Below are 21,176 nucleotides of genomic sequence, written 5' to 3' on the forward strand. Positions count from 1 at the left end.
GTCATTGGTGGCAATGTGACAAAATGGTGTCCAACTCAGTTTTCCAATTCTCCTTTGTGCACCAGTTTGTGATGTAATTCAATCCCTTCTCCTTTCATTTTGTCATAACAGGTCTTGAGAACTTTTTATTTCTACCGTTATCACTGTCAAGGAAGTTAAGACTTAAAAATATTCCAAGAATAAACAAGTGGAGGAAAACACGAATCAGTATATAGATGGAAAGTCCTCTTGAATAGGGATGAAATACCCCCTCCCCCAGAGCCCTCAAAGATGCCATGTTAATACTTTTCTGCCCAATTATAAACCAAATCTGGGATCTGGGAATAGGGTTCCATGGCAGAAACTGTGTTGAATATACATGAGCCCTAGGTTCCAGCTCTAGCACTAAAAACAATGAAAACAGAAAAAAATGGTCTGCATAGATTCTAGAAGGTTTGAGTCGATGCAAATTACAGGCAAAATATCTAAAACATCTCACCAGGTTCCTTTTCCTGTTTTTTAGGCAAAGAGAAAAAATTGACATTTGTGTTTCTCTGTTTGTTCTGAAAACTGCCTTCCAGCTTATTAAATGCAGTTCACGTATGACACAATATTTCCTTGGTAAACGCAACCAATTTTGGACTAAACTGAAAAATAACCTTAGATACACAAAACTGTGTACCAGAGCCAGCCTACCCAAGCCACAGAATTCTTTCTCTTCCCCAGTCAGTGATGGCCACAAATATCCCATGTAAATCAGTTATTAGTCACTTCAGCCTCTGTCTTCTTTCGTTTGAAGATACAAGCAGCTGGTTTTGGAAACCAAACCCTCCAGGCATTGCGAAAGCTTTAATAAACTTTCCATTGCTGTGACAAAATACCTGAGGTAACCAAATTAAAGAAGGAATGATTTATTTTGGCTCAGAGCTTAGAAGTTTCCATCTGTGGGTACCAGCACCATTGCTGTGGTCCAGTGATGAGGCCAACACACAGTGACAGGAATATGCGATAGAGCAAAACTGCTCATCTCGTGCAGCCAGGGGGCAGAGGGAGTGATAAGACAGGGCCAAAAGGAGAAATGTCTATTGGAGACCTCTGAGTGCCAGCCTCAGTGTCCCCGCAGGGTTCAGAAGAAGAATCATAGTAAGAGTGAGACTTAGAAGGATCTGAAGGTGCAATAGACTCTCCACTATGTACTCTTCTGCATCAGGTTCTTTATTCATCTCCTGCTCCTCTCTTCTCTGTCCTGTAAAGTTTCCAGTTTACATACACATTCAAAGCAAAGGCAAATTCTCTGAGCTTGGATGTCCCTTTATTTTTGAAGGTTCCAAATGTGGTCTATATGAAAGACTCCTTTCCTGTCTGCATGCCTGCCAAATGGAAGACAGTCTCAGGGAGGTGGCTTCTAAGGAATCTCAGGGAACAGAAAGGAGAAAATGGCTGTGGGAACCAAGGTTTCTGGCTATGTGACTAAATTTTCTCACTGAGAGTCTCACAGGGTAGGGGAAGCATCCAGTAAGCCAAAGAAGAAGGCAGGCTTTTAAATGTCCAACAGTCCTGTGGGACAAATAGATCCAGTTATAAATCATGTCCCAATATATTTTTTATGTCAGAACTATATGGTTAAATGAAAAGTCATCTACCTGATCACCAACAGACACATGTGCCCACAAGATTGAGATGCAATCATTAGATTACCTATACACATGACATGAGATTACACACTACAATGCAAGTATAGGGGAGACAGCAAGCTGCTTCAGTAAAAGTGAGCAACAGCTTTCAGAGTTGATGGTCCTGCAGACCTTGTCTGGACAGGATTAATCCTCCATCAGATAACCATGCCTCTGATGGGTTGACATCTGAATACTAGTTTCCATCTGATTCTCATGGTCCGTGACAAATATCTTACCAAAATATTTCATCAGGGACCTACTTGTTCCAACTAGACTCTACCTCCTAATTTCTCATTCAGCTATGAACTCATTAAGGAAAATAAAATTATATCCAAATGATGTGAGAATGAGCTAGAGTCTTATTCTATAAGGATCATTGTCTGCTTATAATGCCACAAGCAACTATACATTTGTTCAACAAAGCCGAATCACCTGAACCAACCAAGTAAACTTAATTTTTCAAAAGTTGCCTCTTTACTGCCAGGTAAACATTTTTATATTCCTTTTGTGTAAATATATTTAGAGACAATATCTGGGTCACACAAGAGAGGCATTTTCATTTTTTAGGATCTACGTCTACTTTATGGAGAAAACAATATAATTTGTTCAACTTGCTTCCTACCCCCCAATTCTTGTTGGACTTAGACTACCTAACCTTTCCACAAATTCAGTTCATGCTCAGAAGACCAAATATTTGCACACTGACTCATAATAATTGGTTCTGAAGGTAATTAGTAATAAGGAAGGTAGCCCCTGAAACACTAACTGTATTGCCCCAAAAGGGATGGTATCTAGTTTTACCTAAAGCATGTAAGTTATTTAAATAATGTAGGTTAGAATGAAGAGAGCTAGATTAAAGTAGATGTTTGAAAATCTAGCCACATATTTCTCAGAAAATTTAGAAACAATATACCTCAAGACCCAACAATACTGCTGTTGGGAATATACACAAAGGATACTCAATCATACCACAAGGACATGTGCTCAACTATGTTCATAGCAGTATTGTTTGTCATAGCCAGAACCTGGAAACAACCTAGATGGCCCTTAATCAAAGAATGGATCAAGAAAATGAGGAATATTTACACACTGGAGTACTACACAGTGGTAAAAAAAAAAGGGCATCTTGAAATTTGCAAGCAAATGGATAGATCTAGAAAAAAACATTGAATAAGGTAACCCAGACCCAGGAAAACAAATACAATATAGAGAGCAGAGGACCCTAAGAGAGACATACATGGATCTTCATAGGAAGATGAAAAAGACAAGATCTCTTGAGTAAACTGGGACCATGAGGGTCACTGGAGATGGTAGAAGGAAAGGGGGAGGAAGAGAGGAGACGGGAGAAAAATGTATATCTCAATAAAAACAATTAAAAAAGAAATCTAGCCACTTTCATTTCTAAAAGTAACAACAAAGATAAAGCATCTTAAGCCTATCATAAATGAGCATTTTGGGGTGTAGCTCAGCAGTAGAATATTTGTGTAACATCCACAAGGCCTTGAGTGAAGCACACAGAAAGTCAATTGTAATAAGGAAATATCCCTGGTGGCTACATTTTATGGATCCCCAAATGAATGTTCAACAATAAAGGCATAGAACTAAGTGCAGTTGCACAAGCCTAAAATCTCACCTCTCAGAAGGTGGAGATGTGAGTTTGAAGCCAATCAGGGATATATAGCAAGGCACAGTCTCAAAGAGGAGAAGGGGTAAGATGTTTGTGTTTGTAAATATATATATATAAACTGGTGCTTTTTATTCCCTTCTACCATGAGCCCCACGTTGAGGGGCATCTGTCAGGGTCCAGTCTCAAAGGGTTTGCACATCCCAAGGTAGGGGTATGTGGATTAGAAATATTAGGCAGAAGGAACAGAGATATTAAAGAAAAGGACAGAGACACAGAATAGAGTCAGGAGGGCAACCAATTGAATACTGAATTTGCCTGTGCTTATTTTCCATATGCTTATGTACCCCAATCCAAAAGGCAGGGATGACAAAAGACTGTTTTACCATGATACAAAGAAGAAACAGAGCAATTACCTCTTCAATACCTGAAGCATTAAACAATTAAACCCCAAGTTAAGTATTCTGTTGTGTAGGAAGGACATGCAGCGACCACACATTAAGACAAGCATCCTGTAGGCAGCCACTCTCTGGGTCAAGCCTCCTGTCATATACTTGAAGGAGCAGGAATAGGCCTGAACTCTCTGACATTTGGTCAAGATGGGATGATCCACATCTGGAGACCATCTTAATACCCAAAACACCAAGAAATCACACCCTAGGTCAAGATATCTTGTTAGTAGGCACACCTTAAGTCAAACCTCTTGTCCATAACCTTCAAGGATAGGCCTGAACTCTCTGACCTTTAGTCAAGGTGAAACAGCCCCACTTCTGTGGGCTCCCACACCTTTAATGTGGTATATAATGGAAGTGGAGAAGAGATGTAAAGAGGATAACAATAAGAAGTGAGTACTTCTGCTTAGATTGAAAGAACGTAAAGTGAGCATGGATTTAAAAATGAAGTTTATGCCTTCATTTTACTACAGATTTTACCATCTTAATGTTAAGTGTTATTATGAACACATTAAAATTCACAATAACACTATATTTAAACTCAATGAAAAAGGAATTCAGTATCTGATAATTATTCTAACACACTTAAGATTTCTTTTCTATTTTCTATTCTTCGGTATTTGAGCATGAAAAACAGTCAGTGGAAGCTAATGAAGGGAAAACTTTAATTTTAGTTCACTCGAACATCTTACTGGTTGAATTGTTTTTTTCAGTAATATAATACCTGACACCACTAAAAATTCTTAAAGTGTCATATACAGAATTCCACACAGACCCTGAATATAGTGATTAACTGAAACATTTTTTTTTGTTCTTTTCATAATTACATATTCAGAGGATCATGATCCCATTAGTTTAGCTCAAGACAAAGCTCAATCATTTGCAGGAGGAAAACCTCAATCAGAACACAATAACTGGAAACCTTAAACTGTTGACATTCCTTTTAGTTAGAAAGAAGCAGTAAGAATAAAGCAAGTGAATGTCAACCAGCCCAACTAACAAATTCTATGAAATCTTCTGGAAGGAAGGGAGATCTTAACTTCCCCTTTCAGTACAGTTTCTGCAAATTCTTTAAATTCTCTCTCTCTCTCTCTCTCTCTCTCTCTCTCTCTCTCTCTCTCTCTCTCTCTCTCTCTCTCTCTCTCTGTGTGTGTGTGTGTGTGTTTGTGTGTGTGTGTGTGAATGATCAGAAAATGGAGAAATGGATTATGAAGTACCTCCCTCCCATATGTTCATTCAGGTTCTAGCTTAGGCTAGCATTTCATACATGTTGCTTCACATATTTTTGTCCTAACTATTCTAGACAGCTTCTATGTTGTTTAATAATATTGACAACCATATAGGAGTGTCAATATTTTAACTTTTGCTCAACAAAATTGCAAGAAACTTGACCTATGACTTGAAATTAACTTGCTTATTCAAGGTTGCATAGCAATAGTATGGTTGATATTTGATAGCAGCGCTCGCATTCAAATTTATTGCCCTTCAACATTACAGAATTTCTAGCTAATATTCTAGCAAATGTTCAATTTAATTCATTAGTGTGTAAGCCCTGACTGCCCATGAAAGTTGATTTTTCATCCGTATAAGACATATGTAACACAAGGAGAAAATTTGATACAGTATTTTATTTAAAGTTCAGTTAGCTGTGATATCTTCTAATTCTAAAATTCCAAGTTAAAAGAAAAAATTTCACTAGTTAACAAAAAATCCTATTTTTATAGCATATGTTCTCAGATCACAGTAAAACCATGCCCAAAATCAATAACTAAAGTTTTTCAATATTTGATACTTAGAAAAATTCTAAAATGTCCTTAAAGAATTAATCAAGAAAAGATATCAGCAAAAAAAAAATAACAAGAGACTTTTGAAATTTATTTCAATTAGTTTTTAAATAAACTGTATATTTTCAGAATAATATTTGTACTAATCTTTTGAGAATTTCAGACAACTTCTTTTGAGCACATTCACTTTGATTCCTCTCCCTAATGCCTCTTCTAAACCTCCCTACCACCTTCCAGCTTCATATATTCATGGGACATGTTGGGACATCCACCTAACATTGATTGACTTACTATGGGCCACACTATTGAAGGAAAATTGGTTCTTCTTCCTCCAGGAGCCATCAATTGTCATAATCTCCTCTTTCAAGGGTGAGGGCTCATAAGCCCCTCCCTACTTCATGAAGGAATGTTGGCTGGTTTGGTAATGTGCAGGAAACCACAGCTACAGCGACTTCCTGAGTGCAGAGGTCCATCCCATCATGCCTAGAAGACAAAAAATTGTAGCAATCCTCCCTTATATCTGGCTCTTACAACCATTCTGCCTTTTCTTCCACAATGGTACCAAAATCTTGTCTAGAGATAAGCAATAATTTTCAATTATTCAATAATCAGCTTTTGTAGAATTCTAGGTTGCTCTAAGCATTTTGCTAATTTTCATATCTCTGAAAAATGATATGTCATGTCTATGATAATATAAACACTGCTCAAATGGCTATAGTAATACAGATAAAATGAACTTTCAGACAAATTTTACTGAATGACTAAGAAGTACATTTCAAGATTTTCAATGGGTCAATTCTTCAGAAAAATTTGGCAATTATATACAAATAGCTACCCAACAGAGTACTAAATTGTGTAAATCAGACAGAACTTACAGGAGAAATACTTCAGAAATTACAGTTTGAATCTCCAACATGTACCTCACATGAAATAATTCATATAACAACTAGATCAAGATGACAATAATGAATAGATTCAAAGTGAAATGGACAACTTTAGCAGCATGGCTGGCTGGCCCTAACAGACTTCTAAAGAACATGCCACTCACCAATGAACGCACATTGTTTCAAGAGCACTCCAAAAACACATCAAGTCTGAAGGTTAAACTACAAACTAGGCTCTCCAATAAATCTTGGTAAAGCCTGAAGAGCTAAAAATTTGGTATGCCTGTCTACTCATACCAATCCAGTGATAGTAAGGATGTATAGATAACTACAAAGACAGGGGGAGAAGGGGAGGGGCAAGGAGAACTTGAGGGAATGGGATAGTGGAGATGGAGGAAGGACAGAGGTGAGAGCAAGGAAAGAGATATCTTGATTGAGGGAGACATTATGGGGTTTACAAGAAACCTGGCTCTAGAGAAATTTCCAGGAATCCGCAAGGATGACCCCAGCTAAGACCCCAAGCAATAGAGGAAAGCATGTCCGAACTGGCCTTGCCCTATAGTCAGACTGATGAATATCTTAAATATCACCATAGAACCTTCATTTAATAACTTGTGGAATCAGAGACAGAGACACTCAGTGCAGCACTTCACTGAGCTCCCAAAGTCCCGTTGAAGAATGGGAAGAATGAGAATATGAGCAAAGAAGTCAAGACCATGAAGGGTTCACCCACTGAAACAGTTTACATGAGCTAATGGGAGCTCATCAACTCCAGCTGACTAGGAAGGAACAAGCATAGGACCAAATTAGTCTCTCTGAATGTGGTAGACAGTTACATGACTGGGGCATACTTAGGGGCCACTGGAACTGGCACCAAGATTTATTCCTACGGCATGTGCTGGCTTTTTGGGATCCTATTCTTTTTGGGTGGATACATTGATCAGCCTAGATATAATAGTGAAGGCCTTGAACCTTCCCCAAATTAATGTGTCTTACCATCTTTGAGGATTGGATGGGGTGGTGGCGGTGAGGGGGTAAATGGAAGAATTGGGAAGAGGGAAGCGAGTGGGAACCTGGATTGGGTATGTATAATAAAGAAAGATAGTTTGTTTTCTTCTTTTAAATAAATAAATAATGTTCTAGGAAAAGTAAAAAGTTTATGTTGAAATTCAATTGCATTGTAAAAAAAATTAAAAAGAAAAAAGAAAACTACAAATGGATAAAAAGCATAATCCCAAATAAAAATTGAGATTAAGAGAGAATTTATGAGAATGTTCTGAGGTAAAACTGTGACAAAGAAAAACAATGGAATATCACAAAACTGTGGTTAGAGGAAAATATATATACATTAGTTAAAAACTTGGAGAAGAGGGTTGGAGAAATGGCTCAGTGGTTAAACACACCGGCAGCTTTTTCAGAGAACCCACGTTCAGTTCCCAGCAACCACAAAGCAGCTCACGACTGTCTGTTACTCCAGTTCAAAGGGGATTAATCTCTTCTGACCTTGGTGGTCACCAAGCATGAACAGATGAATATGTACACTTGGAGGTCAACATGTATATGCATACAACTAAAAAATTAATCTTGAAAGAAACAAAAACAAACAGAAAGGAAAAACCCAGAATAAGTAACCTAACTTTGACTTAAGAACAATAAAATAAACTTAACATACAAAGGAAGAATGAAATAATAATAGAAAAGATATTAATAAACTAAAGAACAGAAAAACAATTTATAAATTCAATAAAAATAAATACAAGTTCCTTATAGCAACAACAACAACAACAAAAATGGCAAATCTTCAGACAGAGTGTTGAAGAAAAGGGAAGATTTATATATTAAGACCAGCATTAAAAGAAGGATGTATGAGCTGGAATTTAGTCTAGTTGTTGAGTGATTACCTAAGATGTGTGAAGCCATTGGCTCTAATCTCCATCACTGTTAATGAACAATAAGAAATAAAGCAAAACTACAAGAGTGGTGGTACTGTGAACCTTGCAAAAAATAAAAAGGTGATAAAGGCTTCTTATGAGCAACTGTAACATAGATAAACTGGATAATTCTTATAGAACATAGCCACAAAAACACACTCAAGAAGAATTACACAATCTGAATATACACATACCAAATACAAAGATTGAAACAACATTTCAAAACAAGAAAGGAAAACCCAGTTTCTCTAAAGTTTTATAAACAGGTTCAGTCTTGGAATTTCTTAGGAAATCAGCACTAATCTAACAAATTTTCCCAAGGTCTCAAAGGACTACCTGTCTCTTGACTAATCCTATAAATTAGTAGTATCCTCATAACAGAGCTGGACAAAAGCATAAGAAGAAAATAAACTGTAGACCATTATCTATCATCAATATAATTGCAGAAGTTTCCACCAAAATACCACCAAAGAGAAACTATCAGCAGCACATGACAAATGTTATCTCCAATAACTAAGTGGGGATTATATCAGTAATGATGGAGGAGGGTCATCTGTCTATTGGTTAATAAAGAAACTGCCTTGGCTCTTTAATAGGACAGAAAATTAGGTAGGCGGAGTAGACAGAACTGGGAGAAATGCTGGGAGAAAGAAGCCGAGTCAGACAGTCGCCATGATTCTCCCACCCAACACAGACGCAGGTTAAGATCTTTCCTGGTAAGACACACCTCATGGTGCTACACAGATTATTACATATGGGTTAAAGCAACATGTGAGAATTAGCCAATAAGAGGCTGGAACTAATGGGCCAGGCAGTGTTTAAAAGAATACAGTTTCTGTGTAATTATTTTGGGTAAAGCTAGCCGGTGGCCGGGAGCCCTCCTGGGCAGCCCGCTGCTCCATCTACATCAGTAGCATGGATTTGAATCAACATATATTCAATGTGATATGTCTGGTTTGTTAAGGAGGAGAAATGACATATTCACCTCAAAATATTCAGAAAGTATAATTGACAAAGTCCAATGTATTACATAATAACACCTAACAAAGAAAGAATGAAAAAGAAACTCATTGATAAAGAATATCTATTTTTAAAAAAACACCATTAATAGCATATTTAATGTTGAGATAATAAACTTTCCTCATACAATTAGAAATAAAATTTATCTCTCTCCTCTTGCCAGTTCAATTAACTCTGTTTTGGAGGTCTCAGCCAGAGCAGTTAGATGAAAATAACTACAAAATACATCCAGACTGAGAAGGAATAATGGAAACCATTTTGACTTGTAGATAACCATAATCTTGAACATGGAAATACTAAGGGCTTCATAAGAAAATGGACAGCCCCTAAATCAGTTCAGCCAATTTGTAGGGCACATGATTAAAACCCACACCAGTGTCCATAGATGTACAGTGAAGAAAATTTTTTAGTATCTTGATATGTATTTTTTTATGGTGTCTGAGTGTTTTACCTATATGTATGTATTATGCCACATGTGTGTTTGGTGTCTGTGGAGATCAGAAAAGGGTGTTGGATTCTTTGCAACACACAGTTAGCTATGTGTTGGCCTGGGCATGAGGTCAGTGTAACTTCCTAAGCCTAACTTGAGTTTGGTGAGGCCTAGTGTAACTTCCTGAGCCTAGCTCGAGTTTGGAGACCTGTCTCTGGCTACCCGACCTAGGCCCGCCTCTGCCTAGACACCACTAATGTGGCAGAATATTATTGGCCCTTGTTCCTTGCTCTGCCTTGACTCATTCCAGGCTTCCCAGCCTCTATCTCAGCCTATGTAAGTTCTTGCCTGATGCAATTAAAAGAGATCCTGCTTTGACAGACTTTCTAACTCAGTGTGTGTGTTTCTCCCTGGTGGCCAGAGGGGAGGTCTGAGTCATTGACACTCACCATCTGACTCAGCCCCAGGGAAAAGTTCTGCAGGTCCTCTGCATCCCCTCCTCTGCCCTTTTTGCCAGAGAATCTGGCAGCTGTGAGCCCTAGGACTGTAGTTAATAGATGGCCATGAGCTGATATCTGGGTACTAGGAACTGAACCTAGGTTTTCAAGGTTTGCAACAAGTGCTTTTAACTATTGAACCACCTCCCCAACCCCACTGAAATCTTTAGGAAACTCCTTGAAAGTGATTAAGACATCATCTCAAACAAAAGGAAAGACATCTTGTGCTCATCAATTGGAACATCTAACATCTTTAAATGGAAAACGGTTTCAAATTCATCCATAGATTCAATGTAATATTTACCTGACATCCAGCTTCCTCTTTTACAGAAACTTAAATTTATCATAAACTTCCTATAGGACCAAAATAGTCCCAGATATTATAAGTCAATCCTTAGAAACAAGAACAAAGTCAAAGATCTCATGCTTTTGTGCTTCCCCAATTCATCCCTAGACACAGTGATGAAGTCTGTGTGGATCTGACATAGCAATAGGGTATGTAGATCAATAGAGTAGACTTGAGCAGTCAGAAATAAACTTGTATATTTCTAGAAAAAATATATATTTGACCAGAAAGCCAAGAGAATTCAATAAAGAAAAATGAATAATACTTTAAAGAAATCTTTTTGGAATGGTTAGATATCTATACATAATTGAACAAGGTCAAAAACCTCACCTCTAGCCATATACAAAAGTTAACTTAGAATGCAAAATAGATTACACACATGAATTTTAGAAAAAAAACATAAAGTTTGTAGAAGAAAACAGGATGTAAGTCTTTGTGAAGTTGGGTTAAGCAATGGTTTCTTAAATGAGACATATGAAGCACAAAAAAATACCCACGAAAACTTAGTTGATGAAAATGGAAACCATTTCGTATTATAATTATAAAGGGGACTGGTTAAAAACTATAGCTAGCTCTGAGAGAGAACAAGGAGTGGTATTTATAAGGGTTTGGAGGGAGGAAAGAGAACGGAGAAATTATGGGATTTTAATCTCAAAAAAAAGAAAAAATCAAAAATTATAATTGTAATTATTTTAACACTTGTTTTTATAAAGAAAATAATATTCGAACGACATATGAGAAAACAATAAACTCCTGATAAGCTACATGAGATATGATATTGTTTTCTACATTTTATCTATCTTTAAAACATTAATTTTTTTTTTTTTTGGTTTTTTGAGACAGGGTTTCTCTGTACTTTGGAGCCTGTCCCAGAACTAGCTTTTGTATACCAAGCTGGTCTCGAACTCAGAGATCCACCTGGCTCTGCTTCAAGAGTGCTGGGATTAAAGGCATGAACTACCACCACCTGGCTAAAATATTTATAATTTTTTTCATAATCCATAAACCCAATAAAACTGAAAATCCCTTTAATCACAATATACATTCCTCAAATTTCAGGTCAATTGATATGTTAATCCCCAAGTCAAAAGATTTGATCTTTTTATTATTAAGCTCTACAGCTAATATGAAATATTATTGATGTCAACATGGATTAACCTTCTATCACCATTGTAACACATTACCACAGGTATAGTAGCTTAAAATGACAAATTTATTATCACAAAATTCTAGATGTCAGAAACCTGAGATGGAATAGAAGTATCTGCAGGAAAAGGTTCTTTCTACAAACTCTAAGGGCAAAAGAATTTTACTTGTCCAGCTTCATTTGTTCAAATACATCTTCCTTCATCTTCAAAACCAGCAGGGTGACTTCACCCCCACCTACACACACACACACACACACACACACACACACACACACACACACACCTACATACAGACCTGAATTCCAGTCCCATTGCCCTTTGTCTGTCTTATAAGTATTCTTGTGGTAGCCACTTATCTAATCCAGGATAATTTCTTCATCAAAATATGATATCTTAACCTTGTGCTAGTTTTAACTGAGCAAAATTTTATGGAGCTCAGGCTATGGTAGTATTTGGAAGCAATACTTGTTTTATCTACTACTGAGTATGTTTAAGTTTTACATGTAGTGAATAATAACAATAAATAAAAAGCAATAAAAATGTTTTGAGGGGAGATGACTCAGTGAGCAAGAGCCATTTATGTACAAGTGTAAGGACATGAGTTCAGCTCCCCAGAACTTCTTTATGTCAAACAGCTGAGTATGCTTGAGCATACATCTGTAGCTCCACCGCCTTAATAGAGGGGGTGGGAGGCAGGAACATCATTGAGGATTTCTGGCTGTCAGCCTAACTTCTGATTCAATGAGAGACTGTGTCTTAAAGAAATAAGGTGGAGAGTGATCAATCACCCTCCTCTGAACTCTACAAGCAAGCACACATGGGTGTACACATGTATGCATGAACACACACACACACACACACCCCACATTTACCACTACACACAATTTAAAAGGAATTAAAGACATAATTATTCCCTTTTGATTTTTCAAAGATGAAGTTGAAGAGCCAAGAATGTACAGATAAAAACTGAGAGTTAACTAGACATTAAGTTTCAGAATGAGTCACACCTAAAAAATGATAAATATGATATCTAAGAAAAGACCATAATTGGATTGATTATTACTATTTTTGCTCTCTGGAAAAATATTTTAAAAATATATTACTGTGGAATAATGCTCTTGTACACTGAATTGATTTGTCACTCATTGGTTTAATAAAACACTGATTTGCCAATAGACAGGCAGGAAGTTTAGGCATCACAACCAGATTAGGAGAATTCTAGTTACTGAATCACCAGCCAGATGCAGAGGAAGGAAGATCAGAATGCCTTATTGAGAAAAGGTACCAAGCCACATGCCTAAACATAGACTATAATTATGGCTTACTTTAACTTGTAAGAGATAGTTAATAATAAGCTTGAGCTAATAGGCCAAACAGTTTATAATTGATATAAGCCTATTTGTGTTTCTTTGGGGCTGAATGGCTGCAGGACTGGGAGGGACAGAAACTTCCATCTTCAACATATTATATATTATATTATAACATTATTCATTATATTTATATTATATTTGTGTGTCATGGATTATTCTATATATTATATTAATTAGTTATATACACACACATATGTATATACAGGGAGAGAGAGAGATCTGCTTATATATTTAAAAGAGGACAAAGTTTTCCCTTTATTTTTGTTTTTTTGAGATAGGGTGTCTCTGTGGCTTTGAAACTTGTCCTGGAACTAGCTCTTGTAGACCAGGCTGGCCTTGAATTCACAGAGATCTGCCTGCCTCTGCCTTCTGAGTGCTGGGAATAAAGACGTGCGCCACTGCCGCCTGGAAAAGTTTTCCTGTTAGTCAAAGGGAAAATTGTGATCTGGAAAGTGATAACAGAGTGGCTACCTGCTAAACTAAGTATGGTTTCACCTTTCCAATGCTCAAGCTGATGTCACTTGACAGTGTTGAGAGGTGGAGCCTAGGGGAAGGTGTTTGGGCTATGAGGATGAAGTCTTCGTGAATCAACTAATGTCTATCTTGCTCTCGGAAGGAGTTTATGAAGCAGTATCTTTTCATGTTCTAGCCTCCTTTACCACAAACCTCCTTGCTCTCCTATTCTCAAAAATGAGTGATCATCACACAGAGTGTCACTAGATGCGGAGCAAAGGGTAACACCATGTTCTTGAATTTCCTAGATTCCTGAACTGTAAACCAAAATAAGCCCCTTTTCCTTATAAATTACTGAAGGCTATACGTACATCCTGAAATAGTAATAATAGCCATTTGTAACAACAACAACAATAAACTGTAGCAGTAATTAGTCTTATTTGAATTGTTATATAGTATACTTCTAAAACACTTGCATTAGATATTTAATTTCTTTCTCAAAATAGCTCAACGAAGAAATTACAAAGACTTTTTCGACAGAGGAGGAACATAAATATTCAACAATCCAATGACACCACTAAATGTCAGAGATATATCAAGATGCCCAGCTGTCAAGTCTAGAGCCTGCTATGGGAATGCAAATGTGGGATACCATTGATATGGCCATATTCTAAAGGGAAAATGGGAAAAGTTCTAGAAGGGAAGCATATGAGCCCTTGAGATGGTATTTTCAGGAAATATGACTAGTTGACTGGCTCAAGATGGACTTTACTACCTTAGAATATTAAAGGTGATAAACAATGTGCAAAAAGAGAAATTATGTGGAAACACTCTGGAGGAAGTACATTACAAGATGAAAACAGTGATTATGGGGCTGGAGAGATGCCTCAGTGCTGAAGAACATTTCCTGCTCTCCCAAAGGACCTGACTTTGGTTGCCAGCACTCATACACATCAGGCAACTACCAACTGCTTGTAGCTCCAACTTCAGGGATTTGATGCCCACTTCTGGCCTCTACAGGCTATGTGTGTGTGTGTACATATATATGTGTGTATGTATATATCCACAAACAAACATAAAACATACATTATTAAAAATAATATTCATCTTTAAAATATAAATAAAACAATTGTCAATGTGTTTAAAAGGTAGTGATATAGGAAAATATGACATGCACTAAAATGAGAGGTGTGAGCAGAATTCAGGTCCTGGAAGGTTGTACATGTAAGGGCTGATACTAAAGAAGTGGTCATGAGGGCTGGAGAGATGGCTCAGCCGTTAAAGGTTAGGCTCACAACCAGAAATATAAGAAGTGGTCATGAACTGATAAAAATTTTGATCCCCCATTCAGGAGACATATCAATGTCTGTAAACACTTTGTTATAAGAGTGGGCTGTTACTGGTTAGTGAGTAGAAGCCAAGGATACTGATCAACACCCTACAGTGCACAAGACAGACTTCAGAGAATATTTGGCCCTCAGTATCAGTGTTGCTGAGACTGGAAGCCTTGTTCTAAAAGTAATAGGAAAGTTTTGAATAGATGAAAGGCCACATATTCCATCTATTTTAAGATGAAGGTTTCACATGTTTATGTCTGATGTCATTGTAGAGATTTGATGGTACAGACCAGTGGCTGAGGACAGGTAGACTTACCAAAGAATTTTTATAAAAGTTACAGCAAACGTTTCTTATGAAATTGCTAAGGGTCATTCCAATGGTAATAAATCAAGGTTAACTGCCCATCTCCTATAATCACATTGGTAATGCCCCCAATTGTCGTCAGAGAGCGTTCATCCAATAACTGATAGAAACAGATGCAGAAGACCACAGCCCAGCACTGGGTCAAGCTCTGGGAACCCTGTTGAAGAGAGGGGAGAAGAGTTGTACAAGCCAGGGAGGGAGTCAAGATCATCACAAGGGAACACACAGAAACAACTAACCTCGGCTCATGGGAGCTCACAAAGTATGGAACAACAGTTGGGGGCCTGAGTGGGAGAGGCCTAGGCCCCCTGCATATGAGTGACAGTTGTGTGGCTTGGTCTACTTGTGAGACTCTTGGCAGTGGGAGCAGGGCCCGTGCCTAACACTTTGGCTGGCTTTTGGGAACATGTTCCTAATGCTGGGTTGCCTTGCCCAGCCTTAATATAAGGAGAGGAATTTAGTCCTACCTAAACTTGATATGCCATTCTTTGTTGACACCCATGGGAGGCCTGTCACTTTCTGAACAGAAGCAGGAGTGGATTGGGGGACAGAGGGGAGGTGGGGGAGGGAATAAGAGGAGAGGAGGGAGGGAAAACTGTGGTTGGGAAGTAAAAAAATTAATAAAAAATAATAAAGTAAGGTGAAATGACCCACGTCCTATTTCAAAGAACTTCTGAGGGATCCTGCAGTCAGTGCTTAAGGAACAGAAAGGACCAAAGAAATGCACACATTGTTTGGCGTTAGCTTATAGGTGGACAGATGGAGAGAGGTACAAGTGAAGGAGAAAAGAATTCATGTTTCCTTCTCTCCACCTCTAGCACCATCATGCAAATGCAGCCTGCACTGCTCTTTAGTGGACTTCCCCACGAGGCCCACAGCACATCTCCCCATTTTCAGTCAAGCACTCTCGCTTCATCCTTCAGACAGCTGCCAGCACTGATCACTCAAAAACATAAATTCCATATGACTCTTGTGACTTTAAAGGTCTCCCAGAAGGTGACATATCACTGATGGTAAAACCCAAAGGCCTCACCATGACTGTACATGATGTGCAACTTGTCTGTTTTTCTACCGTTCCCCACACTCTTTCCATAGTCACCACTTTCCGGACAAACTGTGGTCTCACAGTGCTTTGGCTTTGGGGTCTTGTCTTTTGCTGTTGTCCTGGCTGGGCTGATCCTTTTGCTATAGTGTTTCCAATATTCTCCTAACAGTACCCTGTCTAACTTCAAATCTTTAGTTTTAATGTCACTTCGTCAAAGAGGACCAACTTTTACTCTATTTATTAGCCGTCCAGAAGAAAATAAGTGTTAGTTCCCACTGTGACAGCAGCACTGGCAGGCCAGGCTGCATCAACCAAGGGGGCAGTTACATCATCACCTGCTTCAGGGGTCTTTCATCAGCCATGAGACATTCTCACCCTTTAAAAGTGATGTTCCATCACAGTCCCTCTTCATTTTGCTTCTCTTCTTCCTCTTGTCTCTTCCCTAATCTCTCTGTCTGTCTGCCTTCCTCATGTCCCCACTCAAACTCTCCCTTTTGCTCTTTCGGTAGGAAAAAAAGGGGCTAGCCAAAAAAAAAAAAAAAAAACCCACACACTTTGACCCTGTAACCAGAGTCAAAGAAATACATCCTGACCCTGAAACCAGAACCCAAAACCACATTTTGGCCCTGGAACCAGAGCCAGTAAAAGAAACACACCTGGCTTGAAATTAGAGCCAAAAGGCTTAAAAGGCCCAGTGAAAGAAACACACTTTTGCCCTGAAAGCAGAGTCAAATCTGTCCCTGACCAACTAAGTAGAAAACCAACCAATCCCTGAGCAGAAAAACCAACCAATCCTTGAGCATGATATTAACCAATCTCAGCTCAAGGAACTGAAATCTCACCAATTCCCATCCTGAAAATCTCCCTGGAAAAACTACACCCTTAAGAAGACCTTTATATGCCCTTTTCCTGTTCAATTTTCAGTTTGCTCCTGTCTTCTTCTAACCTGGCAGAGTCAGCCACTCTCCTGAATTCTTCTCTCCCAATAAATCTCTTGAAATAAGTTTGGGTGAGACTTTCTTTTGCTGGATTAGAGCCAAGGAGAGAAATAATAACTTTTCACTGGAGCAGAGTGGAGCAGGGCTGCAGCATTTGTGCTGGGAAAACCTTCCCCGAGTAGGGCAGAGTTGATACACTCCAGGGAACCCAGACAGAACTGGAACAACTTCGCTGGGAAAACCCTCCTCTGCCTGGGCAGACCTGTTACACTAGGGAAACCATTTTCTGGAGCAGGGCTGTAAGCCGCTATGCTTACTGTGACCTGTGGTATTCCTTGGCTCCCTATCACCAGAAGACTTTTCTATCTGAGCTGTAACACTTAGTATTCCATGGCTCCTGACTGTCAAGATCCCTTTCCATTTGAGCTGTAATGCTTACACTTTCACTCTCCCCCTTGTAGTGTAAAAGGGCTAACCAAAGAAACCCACCCTATCTCTGAAACCAGAGCCAGTGAAAGAAACACACCCTGTCCCTAAAACTAGAGCCAAAAGACTTAAAAAGGCCAGCAAAGAAGCACACTTTGGCTCTGAAAGCAGAGCCAAATCTGCCCCTGAAGAACTGTGCACAAAACCAGCCCATCTCTGAGCAGAAAACCAGCCAATCCCTGAGCATTAAATCTAGCCAATCTGAGCTTGTCTAAGGTCAAGGGGCTTGATATCCAACCAATTACCACACTGAACATGACCCTGGAAAAACTCTGCCCCCTAAGAAGTCCTATATAAGCCCTGTGAGCGTTCAGTTTTCAGTTTGCTGCTGCCTTTTCCCACCCTGGCAGAGGCAGCCATCCTCCTGGATTCTTCTCTCCTAAAAGAATCTCTTGACCAAGGTTTGGGTGATGATCTTCTTTCACTAGAATGAGGCAGAGCAGAGAAGCAGTAACTTTTTGGCAGAGCAGGAACAGAGTAGAGCAGGGCTATAACACTTTCACTGGGGAAACCTTTCCCTAGCACAGCAGAGCTGTTACGCTCCAGTGGACCTGAACAGAAACTTCCACTGGGGAAGCCCTCCCCTGTGAGTGTGGAGTTGGTACCTTGGGGAAACCTTTCCCTGGAGCAGGGCTGTAAGTTGCTGAGTTTACAGTGACTTTGTGGTACTCCTTGGTTTCCGATTGCTATTATACTATTTCATCTGAACTATAATGCTTACACCACTCCCCCTCCCCCAATAAACTTCTTACACTAACTCTGTTGCATGTGGCATGCTATCTTAATGACACACCTTGGCAGGGCTCACCCAAAGGTACTCACTTCACCTTTTTTTTAAAAAAATTCTTTTAATAAGCTGTGTACCTTCTCCATACTTCAGATTATTTATCAATCCACTGAAGGTCAAAGACTTCTTAGTAAGCAAATGGAAATTTCAGTACATGATTCTGAGAAAAGTATGTAGGCATTTGGAATAAAGAAAGATGGGGTTCATTTTATGCATAGTACCTAATGATGAATTCTGTATGGATCATATAGGAATTTAAATGTAAACCAAAAAAGTCCTAGAGGGAGACCAGGATGAACTCCTCTTTGACGGATGTGTAGGGAAAGAATAGCTATAGTCCAGAATGCTATAAAAAGAACAATATATTTGACTGCATTAAAACATACATGTGTACAAAATTATACCACAAATAATAAAAATATCAGAAAATACTTGCAACCTATATCATAAAAACTAATATCCTTGCCATAAAAAATTCTAAAAATTAAAGGAGAAAAATTAGCATAAACACCCAATTCATCAAAATTTTAAGTAGCTCTTAAACTTGTGAAAAGATAGAGAACTTCCCTCACAATAAAGATATACTAAGTAACATTGTGCTGAGTACCCGATTAGCAGAGGCTAAAATGTCCAGCAAAGTACTCTGATTGGTGAAGCTAGGCCAAAAAAGACATTAACTTGTGTTGATGGTCATAAAGAAAATTGGTACCACTCTTGAAGCTGACTTGTCAGTATCATTTGATATAGATTTGACATAGCAACCCCACTATAATCTGTTTTCATTAATACAAAAAGAAGTGCGAAGCTATTTATCACAGCATTGTCTGTAACTGCAAAATACTGAAGTAGTAGGGTCATTTCAAAGAGGGCTTGTTGGACTGTGAAACCAAAAGCTCTTTACGCTGTGACCAAAGATTGATGTTCTTCACAGAAGAAGAAAGCAGGCGCTTGATAGTGTTGTGTTTTTCTGAGAAGATAACATGCATTCCCCAAGTCAGAAGCTGTGAGAGCTTAACTTAATTCTTTTTTTAACTCCCTTCAGAAGTCTGGAAACCATGTGACTCAGGATGGAGAGCAATGGAATCAAATCCATTAAATAAAAATTTATTTACAATAAAAAAAATACTGAAATAGTTGTATAAACTGTAATAACCCATACACTGCAATACAATGAAGTTCTGTAAAATAATTTTGTGGTTTTTATTTTTGCTTGTTGTTGGTTAGTTTTGAATATTTTTTGACAGAGTCTTATCATGTAGCCCAAGCTGGCCTCGAACTTGTTATTGTAGCCCAGGCTAGTTTCAGCCTCACTATCCTCCCTACTTCATCTCGGCTTCAGCTATCCCAGTGCTAGGATTATAGGCATACACTACAATACTCAGACATATAGAAATTTGTAAAAGAAAATTACTGTTTCACTACATACCATAAAAAGTAAATATCTACAAAGATTTGGGAGTAATCCTAACATAGAATATTAGCAGAACCAAATGAAGCAATTTTTATCTGAAAATTAATAGCATAATAATTCTGAAAGTAGAAAAGGCAAAGTAGCTAAAATCTCTGTTTCATGTTTGAGGAGCAGTACACAAATTCTAAAAACAATTTATTCTTGTCAAATAGATCTTTCACTTCCTTGGTTAGAGTTACCCCAAGATATTTTATGTTGTTTGTGGCTATCGTGAATGGTGAAGCTTCTCTGATTTCCCTCTCTGCTTCCATATCCTTTGTGTATAAGAGGGCGACTGATTTTTTGGAGTTGATCTTGTATCCTGCCACATTACTAAAGCTGTTTATCAGCTGTAAAAGTTCTTTGGTGGAGTTTTGGGGGTCGCTTATATACACTATCATATCATCTGCAAATAACGAAAGTTTAACTCCTTCCTTTCCAATTCGAATCCCCTTGATCCCATTATGTTGTCTTATTGCTATTGCTAGAACTTCAAGCACTATATTAAAGAGGTATGGCGAGAGTGGACAGCCTTGTCGTGTTCCTGAGTTAAGCGGGATGGCTTTGATTTTCTCTCCATTTAATTTGATGTTAGCTGTCGGCTTGCTGTATATAGCTTTTATTATATTTAGGTATGACTCTTGTATCCCTAATCTCTCCAAGACTTTTAACATAAATGGATGTTGAATTTTGTCAAATGCTTTTTCAGCATCTAATGAAGTGATCATATGGTTTTTTTCTTTCAGTTTATTTATATGCTGGATTACATTGATAGATTTTCGTATGTTGAACCAGCCCTGCATCTCAGGAATGAAGCCTACTTGATCATAATGGATAATTTTTCGGATGTGTTCTTGAAATAGAAAACACTATCCTGAGTGAGGTATCCCAGACCCAAAAAGATGAACATGGGATGTACTCACTCATAATTGGTTTCTAGCCATAAATAAGGGTCACAGAGTCTACAATAGGTGAACCTAAAGAAGCTAAGTAAGAAGGTGAACCCAAGGAAAAACATATAGTTATCCTCTTGGCTAAGGGAAGTAGACAAAATTGCCGGGGAGAAAATTGGGATCTTGGGGGTGGGGTGGGATGGGGGTAAGGGGAGATGGGGAGAGAAAAGGTAGAAGGGAAAGAGGGGGGACTTGGGGAAACAGGAGGATTGGGATAAAGGA

The 21,176-nt window shown here is 38.4% G+C and overlaps 1 non-coding gene across 1 annotated transcript; it reads left to right on the forward strand.

Annotated features, from left to right (window-relative positions):
* The first annotated feature begins 19,402 nt into the window (after positions 1 to 19,402).
* On the forward strand, positions 19,403 to 19,534 carry LOC142841890 (small nucleolar RNA SNORA25). Its single transcript, XR_012909132.1, has one exon. It is a non-coding gene; the product is annotated as a small nucleolar RNA SNORA25 (small nucleolar RNA).
* Positions 19,535 to 21,176: the final 1,642 nt, after the last annotated feature.

The sequence above is a fragment of the Microtus pennsylvanicus genome, chromosome X (assembly GCF_037038515.1).
Source record: "Microtus pennsylvanicus isolate mMicPen1 chromosome X, mMicPen1.hap1, whole genome shotgun sequence".
In the NCBI taxonomy this organism is placed as follows: Eukaryota; Metazoa; Chordata; class Mammalia; order Rodentia; family Cricetidae; genus Microtus; species Microtus pennsylvanicus.